Source organism: Cherax quadricarinatus, unplaced genomic scaffold (genome assembly GCF_038502225.1).
Source record: "Cherax quadricarinatus isolate ZL_2023a unplaced genomic scaffold, ASM3850222v1 Contig785, whole genome shotgun sequence".
Taxonomy (NCBI): domain Eukaryota; kingdom Metazoa; phylum Arthropoda; class Malacostraca; order Decapoda; family Parastacidae; genus Cherax; species Cherax quadricarinatus.
The window spans coordinates 75001-86769 of record NW_027195811.1 but is presented as its reverse complement, the minus strand read 5'-3'; the positions used below and the strand labels follow the sequence as shown (position 1 = coordinate 86769).

The following is an 11769-nucleotide window of genomic DNA, read 5'->3' as shown; positions in this document are numbered from 1 at the left end:
CCACGCCTCTTGTTAAGACCCTCGCATTTACTTCTCTTACAACCCCATCTATAAATATATTAAACAACCACGGTGACATCACACATCCTTGTCACAAGAACATATGTCCTTGTATTAATAAAGTCACTGGATGGTGCAACATCTACAAATAAATATAATCATATGTTGTACATGTGTCTGATTCTTCAACAATGTCATGTTTGAGCTGAGGACCAGACACACCTTCAATAACATACATTACAATAGAGGCTAAAACCACATGGGTTATATAGTGACAAGGTGGATATATGTGGTAGTAGATAAAGGAGTGGAAGGTTAGTGCGAGTGTAAGGTGGGTAGCACAGTGGAAGGTTAGTGTGAGTGTAAAGTGGGTAGCACAGTGGAGGGTTAGTGCGAGTGTAAAGTGGGTAGCACAGTGGAGGGTTAGTGCGAGTGTAAAGTGGGTAGCACAGTGGAGGGTTAGTGCGAGTGTAAAGTGGGTAGCACAGTGGAGGGCTAGTGCGTGTGTAAGGTGGATAGCACAGTGGAGGGTTAGTGCGAGTGTAAAGTGGGTAGCACAGTGGAGGGTTAGTGCGAGTGTAAAGTGGGTAGCACAGTGGAGGGTTAGTGCGAGTGTACAGTGGGAAGCACAGTGGAGGGTTAGTGCGAGTGTAAGGTAGGTAGCACAGTGGAGGGTTAGTGCGAGTGTACAGTGGGAAGCACAGTGGAGGGTTAGTGTGAGTGTAAAGTGGAAAGCACAGTGGAGGGTTAGTGCGAGTGTAAAGTGGGAAGCACAGTGGAGGGTTAGTGCGAGTGTACAGTGGGAAGCACAGTGGAGGGTTAGTGCGAGTGTAAAGTGGGAAGCACAGTGGAGGGTTAGTGCGAGTGTAAGGTAGGTAGCACAGTGGAGGGTTAGTGCGAGTGTAAAGTGGGTAGCACAGTGGAGGGTTAGTGCAAGTGTACAGTGGGAAGCACAGTGGAGAGTTAGTGCGAGTGTAAAGTAGGAAGCACAGTGGAGGGTCAGTATACAGTGGGAAGCACAGTGGAGGGTCAGTATAAAGTGGGAAGCACAGTGGAGGGTCAGTATAAAGTGAGAAGCACAGTGGTGGGTCAGTATTAAGTGGGAAGCACAGTGGAGGGTCAGTATAAAGTGGGAAGCACAGTGGAGGGTCAGTATCAAGTGGGAAGCACAGTGGTGGGTCAGTATAAAGTGGGAAGCACAGTGGAGGGTCAGTATAAAGTGGGAAGCACAGTGGTGGGTCAGTATAAAGTGGGAAATAAAGTGGGAAGCACAGTGGTGGGTCAGTATAAAGTGGGAAGCACAGTGGTGGGTCAGTATAAAGTGGGAAGCACAGTGGTGGGTCAGTATAAAGTGGGAAGCACAGTGGAGGGTCAGTATAAAGTGGGAAGCACAATCGAGGGTCAGTATAAAGTGGGAAGCACAGTGGTGGGTCAGTATAAAGTGGGAAGCACAGTATAGGGTCAGTATAAAGTTGGAAGCACAGTGGTGGGTCAGAATAAAGTGGGAAGCACAGTGGTGGGTCAGTATAAAGTGGGAAGCACAGTGGAGGGTCAGTATAAAGTGGGAAGCACAGTGGAGGGTCAGTGTAAAGTGGGAAGCACAGTGGAGGGTCAGTATAAAGTGGGAAGCACAGTGGTGGGTCAGTATAAAGTGGGAAGCATAGTGGAAGGTCAGTATAAAGTGGGAAGCACAGTGGTGGGTCAGTATAAAGTGGGAAGCACAGTGGAGGGTCAGTATAAAGTGGGAAGCACAGTGGTGGGTCAGTATAAAGTGGGAAGCACAGTGGAGGGTCAGTGTAAAGTGGGAAGCACCGTGAACATAAGAACAACATAAGAAAGAAGGAACACTGCAACAGGCCTACTGACCCATGCAGAGCAGGTCCATGTCCCCCCCCCTCAGATTAGCCCAATGACCCACCCAGTCTGGTCACCTCCACTCAAGGAAGGAGAACGGCACCAGACCCAGCAGCACAAGTTGGTCAGGTCCAACTCACACCCATCCACACCCACTCATGTATTTATCTAACCTATTTTTAAAACTACACAACATTTTAGCCTCAATAACTGTACTCGGGAGTTTGTTCCACTCATCCACAACTCTATTACCAAACCAGTGCTTTTTCTATATCCTTCCTGAATCTGAATTTTTCCAACTTGAAACCATTGCTGCAAGTCCTGTCTTGGCTGGAAATTTTCAGCACGCTATTTACATCCCCTTTATTCCCGTTTTCCATTTACACACCTTGATCATATCCCCCCTAATTCTACGTCTTTCAAGAGTGCAGATTCAGGACCCTCAGTCTATCCTCATAGGGAAGATTTCTGATGCATGGGATCATTTTTGTCATCCTCCTCTGCACGTTTTCCAGAGCATTTATATCCATTCTGTAATACGGTGACCAGAACTGAGCAGCATAGTCTAAATGAGGCCTAACCAAGGATATATAGAGTTGAACAACCTGAGGACTTCTATTACTTATGCTTCTAGATATGAAGCCAAGAATTCTGTTAGCTTTATTGCGAACACTAATGCACTGTTGTTTTGGTTTTAGATTACTGCTAACCAGAACTCCTAAATCCTTTTCACAATCAGTGGTATTAAGATCTACATTATTTAGTTTATATGTTGCATGGTTATTTTCGTGTCCAACATTTAGAACTTTGTATTTGTCTATATTAACCCCTAAATGGTCCAAACATATATACAGTGGACCCCCGGTTTACGATCAGCTCCCAATGCGACCAATTATGTAAGTGTATTTATGTAAGTGCGTTTGTATGTGTATGTTTGGGGGTCTGAAATAGACTAATCTAATTCACAATATTCCTTATGGGAACAAATTCGGTCAGTACTGGCACCTGAACATACTTCTGGAATGAAATATCGTAAACCGGGGGTCCACTGTATACGTTCACGTGCGTAGCGCCCCAAACATATATATACGTTTTCTTTGTCATTCATTCATCATTGCCACAATAAGCCTGAGTCGCCTAGGCATGAGAGAATGGGTGCGCGCACTCACTGTGTGCCATATTAAAATAATTGGGGATGCCTGGGTACCATATGCTCTTTTTTCCTACTAAAAAAGCGATTTTTTTTCTCTCAAAAAATTTGGGGTGCTACACAAGTGGATGTATAGTACTACTGTCCTGCCAAGTGAGTGTAAAACGAAAGCCTGTGATTGTTTTACATGATGGTAGGATGGCTGGTGTCCTTTTTTCTGTTTTGTAAACATGCAAGAATTCAGGTACGTCTTGCTACTTCTACTTACACTTAGGTCACACTACACATACATGTACAAGCATATATATACACCCCTCTGGGTTTTCTTCTATTTTCTTTCTAGTTCTTGTTCTTGTTTATTTCCTCTTATCTCCATGGGGAAGTGGAACAGAATTCTTCCTCCCTAAGCCATTCGTGTTGTAAGAGGCGACTAAAATGCCTGGAGCAAGGGGCTAGTAACCCCCTTCTCCTGTATAAATTACTAAATTTAAAGAAACTTTCGTTTTTCTTTTTGGGCCACCCTGCCTTGGTGGGATATGGTCAGTTTGTTGAAAAAAAAAAATTATTATTATAAACTCCTCACACACACTATTGACAAACTAACATTAACCTCTGATGAGTTCTGAGTGTTTTTCTGCTGCCAGAGCCCAGCCAGGGGTCAGGCTCATCTGGTGTTTGCCTGCTACACCAGGATATTACTGCTGGTGGTCCACTGACCCACTCCATCACAGCCTGGTTGATCCAGCACCTGGTGAAGATACTTGTCCAGTTTCCTCTTGAAGGCTTCTACACTTGTTCCAGCATTATTTTTGGTTACATGTTGCAACAGTCTTGGTCCTCACATGTTGATACAACAACACACAATATTCAACAGTCTGGCAACACAACAAACCATATTTAGTATTTTTGACACTAATACTTTTTTCTTTAAACCACTTAATGTAATTTACATGAATTAATATAAACATAGGCACAAAAGATGGCCACAAATTATGTAATGCATTTTGACCAGCTAATTGTAAGCCATATTAATTAATATACATACTATTAAATAAGAATTCTTATGCAATTAACTAAAATAAGACACCTTGAAGAACTGAGACACTTATGCAACATAATAAGACACTTAATGACAAATAGTCTATCACAAGAGATATATATTTCGAAGTACTAATTCAAAGATCCTCAGTTTTATAGTGACTGAATATAGAAATGTTGAAGATACAGTAAGTTACTTTAGATTACAATACGTATAATTAAATAGGACAATATATGTTACCAATTATGTATGGATGTTGAAGGAAGAACAGGGACAGGACTGGATGAAAGCTGGTTTTGTTAGACATAACAGATTGCTGTCTCAATTATGCTAAGGAGATGGTGTTTTTTAACAGCTTTGAAATAGGTGGCAGACAGGGAACCTTTCAATGCTTCAGACAGAGTTCCAGATCTTAAGGCCATATATGACCATTGAATTTTCACACAGGTTGAATTGGACACAGGGGGACCCCAATGGAAATACGTCACTCTGTTAGACATGGGGGGTGATGTCAGCTTTTTTGTGTCTTGTTGCTCCTATTAAAAGGAAAAAGTTCATAGAAAGGCTTATATTGAAAAATAATGTTCTATATACTGTAGGCACAGTAGCATGAGTGCATGTTTTATTTATTTAACAAGTTCAAGCTTGGGGGGAGTGTGTTGTCTGCCACTGGAATGGGTAATTGTTTGCACAGCAACTTTAAAGTTATTAACAATTTTAGGTCATAGATTCCTATATCCAACTCAATCCCTATGCTTCTACAATACTGTATAACACAAATATTGGGGTAGGGCTCTACCCCAATATTATCCAGATAACTGCAATCAAGTCGCTGTCCCAGATTTCCGCTTGGCCAACTTCGTGGGTATGACAAATTACCTGGGTGGGCTAAACTGGGACGACCTTACTATGTGTCAGGCAGGTAGAGTTGGTTGCCAATATGACATATTTCAGAGCATAGTGCTGGCTGGCCAGACGACTTTTGTCCTGAGTAGGGAAATTAGATCTAACAACAATGATCCCAAATGGATAAACAATAGATTAAAACATCTCACTGGTCAACAGAGAGGCATATATAGGCATATCAAAAGAGGGAAAGGGCAGTTAAGAAATCAATATATTCAATTAAAATGAGAAAAGCAAAAAGGGATTATGAGGTTAAAGTTGCAAGGGATTCTAAGACTAACCCAAAAGGGTTCTTTCAGGTATACAGAAGATAGATTAGGGACAAGATAGGCCCACTTAAAAGTAACTCAGGTCAGATCACTGACAGTGATAAGGAAATGTGTGAACTTTTCAATACCTACTTCCTCTCAGTTTTTACTCAAGAAGATACTAGCAAAATTATAGAAATAATAAATTATGTAGAAAAGGATAATAATAAACTATGCACAATTATGGTAACTAGTGACATGGTCCTCAGACAAATAGAGAAATTAATGCCTAAGAAATCCCCAAGCCCTTATGAACTGTTTGATACAGTGGTCCCTCGTATGTTGTAATTAATCCGTTCCTGGAGGTGTTACTATTATCGAAATCTACGATTTTCGAATCAATTTTCCCCTTAAGAAATAATGTAAATACAATTAATCCGTTCCTGACACCCAGAAGTACTAAAACAAAAAATTTTTTTACATGAAATATAGATGTAGTACATAAACAATACAATGGGACATGATGAATGAAACATTAACAGCATAACACTTACCTTTATTGGCGATTCTTCTTAGTGTATGGAAGACTGGAGGAGGAGAGAGATTGGATTATTTACAGTTTGGAAGGGGAATCCCCTTCCATCAACACCTCAGGTACCAATTGCTTTTCTGGGGTTACTTCTCTTCTCTGTTTCTTAATGCCACTAGGACCAGCTTGAGAGTCACTGGAGTCCTGTCTCGCAAAATAACTGTCCAGAGAGCTCTGTTTCTGGCGTCTCTTTAACACTTCCCTAAAATGGGCCAAGACTTTGTCACTGTACATGTTGCCAACATGGCTTGCAACAGCCTTGTCAGGGTGATGTTTCTCCATAAATCTTTCCATCTTACCCCACATTTCAAAAATCTCCTTAATTTCTGAAGAAGGCACCTTCTTCCATCTCTCTTCCTCCTCCTCTGCAGCAAGATTCTGAGCTGCGATCTGTTGCTCTTCCTGCTGAAGCTCTTGCAGCTCCTCAGTGGTGAGCTCTTCGTTGTGGTCTTCCACCAACTCTTCCACATCCTCCAAACTCACATCCAACCCCATGGAATTCCCCAGTGCCACAATAGATTTAACAACTGACATAGGCTCATCAGGGTCAGCCCCAAACCCTTCAAAATCCCTCTTGTGGACACAATCTGGCCACAATTTTCTCCAAGCAGAGTTCAAAGTCCTGGTAGTCACTCCCTCCCAAGCCTTACCTATAAGGCTTATGCAATGGAGGATGCTGAAGTGTTCTCTCCAAAAATCTCTTAGGGTCAAGTGAGTGTCTGAGGTCACATTCAAGCACCTTTGAAACATTGCTTTGGTGTAGAGTTTTTTAAAGTTTGCAATGACCTGCTGGTCCATGGGCTGGAGGAGAGGAGTGGTATTCGGGGGCAAGAACTTTACTGTGATGAACCCAAACTCCTCGAAAATTAGGTCATCCAAGTTTGGAGGATGAGCAGGTGCATTGTCCATTACTAGGAGGCACTTGAGATCCAATTTCTTTTCCAGGAGGTAATTCTTCACACTAGGGCCAAACACTTCATTGAACCACTCGACGAAAATTTCCCTCGTGACCCATGCCTTACTATTAGATTTCCAAAACACACACAATTTACTCTTCATAACATTGTTTTTCCTGAACACTCTGGGATTTTCAGAATGGTACACTAGTAACGGCTTCACTTTGAAATCCCCACTAGCATTAGCACAGAACATGAGCGTCAGCCTGTCTTTCATAGGCTTGTGTCCTGGCAGTGCCTTTTCCTCCTGAGTAATGTAGGTCCTCTTTGGCATTTTCTTCCAAAAGAGGCCTGTTTCGTCACAATTGAACACTTGTTCAGGTTTCAGTCCTTCAGCCTCTATGTACTCCTTGAATTCATGCACATATTTTTCAGCCGCTTTGTGGTCCGAACTGGCAGCCTCACCATGCCTTACCACACTGTGTATGCCACTACGGTTCTTAAATCTCTCAAACCAACCTTTGCTGGCCTTAAATTCACTCACATCACCACTAGTTGCAGGCAATTTCTTTACCAGATCGTCGTGCAACTGCCTAGCCTTTTCACAAATAATCGACGTCATAAGACTATCTCCTGCTAATTGTTTCTCGTTTATCCACACCAATAATAACTTCTCAACCTCTTCGAGTACTGGTGATCTCATTTTTGTCAGCATATTTACCCCCTTTGCAACAACAGCGTCCTTGATTTCCTTTTTCTTGGCCACGATGGAAGCTATGGTTGTATGGGGTTTGTTATACATCCTAGCCAGTTCCGCCACACGTACACCACTTTCATATTGTTCAATGATATTTTTCTTAAATTCAATCGTATTTTTCACCTTCTTTATCAAAGGCTTGGCACTAGGAGCTTTCTTTGGAGCCATGGTAGCTTATTTAGTACTTGCAAGCACTAAAATGAATGGAATATTATGAAATATTTTGTATGAGCAAGTGAGGGGACCGTCACTCACTGGTAAACAATGCCACACTGGCTGGGAAGGGAGGCCGCCCTGGCTTAGAGTGTGAGTACGCGTCCCGGACGAATTACTATACACGAGTCAATCTACGATTATCGAGCCCATGTTTTGATGAAAATATCGCTACGATTTCCGAAAATTACGACTTTCGAGCCCTACAATTATCGAGGGACTACTGTAAATAAGTGAATGGCCGGTTTCTTGTACTCAGTTGACAGACTAGAAGTAAATAAGTTTATTCAGGTATACACAAATACAGTTACATAGATTATCATACATAGCAGTGTATGTATAGAGAACCTAGGATAACCCAGAAAAGTCAGACAAAGTGACTTATTTCCAGTACCTGGCTTGGGCTTGCCATATATGATTTTTGGTAAATATTTTTTTTTCTCAGTTGTTTGTTGGGCTATCTCATTGAAACTTGGGCAATGTATGATGGAAAGATGCTTCTTAACGTACAACAAAAATAAAAAAGACGGACGATAAATAAGGGAGTTCACTTCTCAGCCATTAGCCGCCTCTTTGCAGTATATTTTCGTATGGTTTTTATGGTTGTATTCTCATTTTTTTGGACTCATTTGATAGAATGGAAGATATATTACAGAAATAGACATGATTTTGATTGCTTTCATGATGAAAAGTACCTTGAAATTGAGCTCAAAGTAGCGGAAATGTTCGATTTTTGCCGAACTTTGTTCAATGAACTTTGTGTAAAAACTCTATGCACATAAAGGGCCCTAAAATATGGAATTCATTACCAGATGTTAAAGTAACCCAGTCTGAAAATCAATTTAAGACTCTTCTCAAAAGCCACTTACCACCCTAGACTAAATGCTAAATACTCAGTACACACTTACTCACCTATGTACTCCCACATCATAACTGAAACAATCACATTGAACCTTTTATCCATTGACAGGAATATAATTGAATCCTTGTTTTCACAAACGCATTTTAGAGTATAAATATATCTTTGTATTATACAAATTTTGATTCATTTATAATTAATAATCTACTGTACAACTATGAAATAATTACTATCCTACTGTACAACTATGATATACTACTCCTTAGTATTAAGTAGAATGTTAGCCAATAATGTTAAGTCATTTCGTCGCTCAACCTCTGGGACGAGCGGACGTGAGCTGAGCCTGCCCTCTGCTGTCAGCCGGTGACAACTTGGTTTTCTCAAAATGGCGCAGCAGGCAAGAAAAGGGTAAACACTGTCGGCATAGAAGTGGTGCGTGGGGCTGTGCATGCCCACTCAGCTCAAGTTTTATTACCTGCCATCATCAGGGACACATACAGCATTGCCAACGAAGAGCTGTATGGTGTAGCCTTGAACGGGGCATATAGAATTTTTGTGAAATTTCTCAATGCAAGTGTATACGAGGACATAGTCGCCAGGTTCCAAGATCTTTGTGTACCAGTGAATCCTGCAGTGACGGTAAGGCTACATGATGTGTCCCGCCATTATACGTGGGTGAAGATCAGAAATGTACCCTTTGAGGCTAATGAGGCAGACCTACGTGCTGTCTTCGAGAAGTTTGGGACTGTTCATATGGCGACATTGGGGAAATGGAAGGAAGGATCGTATTCTGGGATGCCTGAAGGAAGTTTTTCCTTAAAAATGACATTGAGGCATCCTATTCCTTCCTATATTTTCCTAGAAGACTTCAGGACTCAAGTAATGGTGACTTACGCAGGGCAACAACGTACCTGTCGATTATGCGGTGCCTATGATCACATTCCTGCACAGTGTGTTAAACAACAGGGTACACAGGCGAAGGAGCAGCATAAGGAGGCATCAGAGGACCTTGAGACGTTGAATTTGGCACGACCTGAGTCGGTTTCCTTGAACAAGGCTTGGAGTGTGGAGGTCGAGGAGGCCTTGAGGGAGGAAGAGTGTGTAACTCTTCCGAGAGAGACATGCACTGCCGGGCAGGCACCGGAGACCAAAGATGTGGTGTCACTGGGTGAGGACAGGGCCGTGGAGGCTACCATTGATTCAGTCCTCCACGACCTGTTAGGGACCCCAGGAGAGGTCACAGCTGAGGGGCTTGTGGGTGCCCTGGATGCTGCTGGGGTTCCAGGTGGTGAGAGGGGGGAAGGCATGTCAGAGACCCAGGTTGAGGCTGGGTTGCAAATTAGCACGGTGGTGGCGGAAGTGCACGGAGATGGCTTCCGGGTGGAGGCGGGGAGAAAGGCTTGAGTGTCACGGAAGAGAGCAGCAGTGCCCTCGGACGTGGATGATGTGGATGTGCTCACTCCGGCACAGCGTTCGGGCAAAAAGGTTTGGGCTGAAGTGGTTGAGCATGGACCTGGGGGGTCCAGGGGCAAGGGGCATGTGAAAGCAGATCACAGAATGGTGATTGAAGATCAAGGGCATATAAAGGGGAAGGGGGATAAAGGTGGTGCAATACGTAAAGGAAAACCTCCATTGACAAATTCAAGAGTCTCTCTATAAATGTTAATGGTCTGAAAAATTCTAGGAAGTGTGAATGGTTTCATGAGATGCTCATTAGGTATGGTGTAGATGTAGTGTTTGTGCAAGAGCACAACCACAAGCCGGGTTGTATGTTGATGATTGAGGGGTATACTGTATATACGGCACACTCAACGAGATTGAAAGGAGGAGTGGCTATTTTGGTGAGGGAGGCTAGCCCGTTTACTGTACATCATTGTGAGGAGGGGGGTGAGGGGAGGGTTATAAGAGTGGATGGGACATGGGGAAGAGATAAGATGTCTTTTGTGTGTGTTTATGGTCCGGCGGAGGGGGACAGTCGAGTGAAGAATGAGTTTGTACGTGAAGTGTTGGTGTATCACTTAAGGTCGCTTCCAGCATTAGCTGTGGTGGGAGGGGACTGGAATTGCGTTATACGCCGCAAGGATGTGGAACCTAGGGGAGCAGGATATTGTTCTGGCGTTCTGAGGGACCTGTTAACCGGGGTGGGGTTGGTGGATGTAGAGGGGGGGGCGGCGTGGGAGGTGCAGCACACCTTTGTGAGGCAGGGGTATGCTGCACGGCTGGACAGGATATACGTGACAAGGAAAGCTGTGGTGCGGAGTGTAAGGGTTTTGGATGTCTTTTTTTCTGATCATAGAGGTGTTTTGGTGGATTTGGGATGGGAGGGTCGGCCGAACAGGTATAAGAGTTATTGGAAATTGAATGTTCGGTTGCTTCAAGATGTTGAGGGGAGGGTCCTATTTGCACAATGGTGGAAAGGCTTATGGGAAGGGATGGAAGTCAATGGGGATGTGTTGAGATGGTGGGATGTGACGGCGAAGACGAGGATTCGAGAGTTCTATGTCCGACAGGGAAGGCACGAGAATCAGTTGGCTTATGGGCTTATTAGGTATCTTGAGGGGCAGTTAAGGGAGTATCATGAGAGAGGAAGGGGGGGGATGGGAGCCCCTGTGGCTGACATAGAAGGAGTGAAGGAACGCCTAATGGAAGTGCAAAATGAGAGGTTTGATGCGGCAAGGGTTTTAGGGGGGTTGGAGGAGGTCATGTGGGGTGATAGACCATCGGCGTGTGTCCTGCGAGGGCAGGGGCGCCGGCGCGTTGCAATGGAAATGGTGGGTTTGAGAGTTCTTGAGGACATAGAGGGGTATAGGGAGGGACAAGATTTGGTGACAACGGAGGGGATGGGAGGGTATGTTGATTCTTGGCTTAGTGCACATATGAGGAGTGTGGGTGTGAGAGAGGGGGCTTTAAGAGAGACAGGGGGATGGGTGCGGAGTGTGCTGGACAGGGACGACAGGGAACAGTTACAGGGGCCTATTGTGGAGGAAGAGGTGTGGACGGCTTTAATGAGTATGAGCAGGGGTAAGGCACCGGGGATAGATGGGCTGCCTGCGGAGTTTTACATACAGCATTGGGGAGTATTAAAAGATTTTTTGGTGCAATTATTTAATATCATAAAAGAGAGGGGTGCGTTGGGACCTTTGCAGGCGACAGCACTAGTAGTTTTGGTGCCAAAGGGTGAAAGTCAGTGCACAGTGAGAGATTACCGGATGATATCACTCATGTGTGCAGACTACAAACTTTTTGCAAAAATTTTGG

The 11769-nt window shown here is 43.7% G+C and overlaps 1 long non-coding RNA gene across 1 annotated transcript in view; it reads right to left on the bottom strand.

Moving 5' to 3' along the window:
- Positions 1 to 3146: 3146 nt before the first annotated feature.
- LOC128694213 (uncharacterized) overlaps positions 3147 to 11769 on the bottom strand; it is a 30643-nt gene continuing 22020 nt past the window's right edge. The window contains exon 3 of the long non-coding RNA XR_011391250.1: positions 3147 to 3879. This is a non-coding gene — a long non-coding RNA (uncharacterized lncRNA). The remainder of the gene's footprint in view (positions 3880 to 11769) is intronic.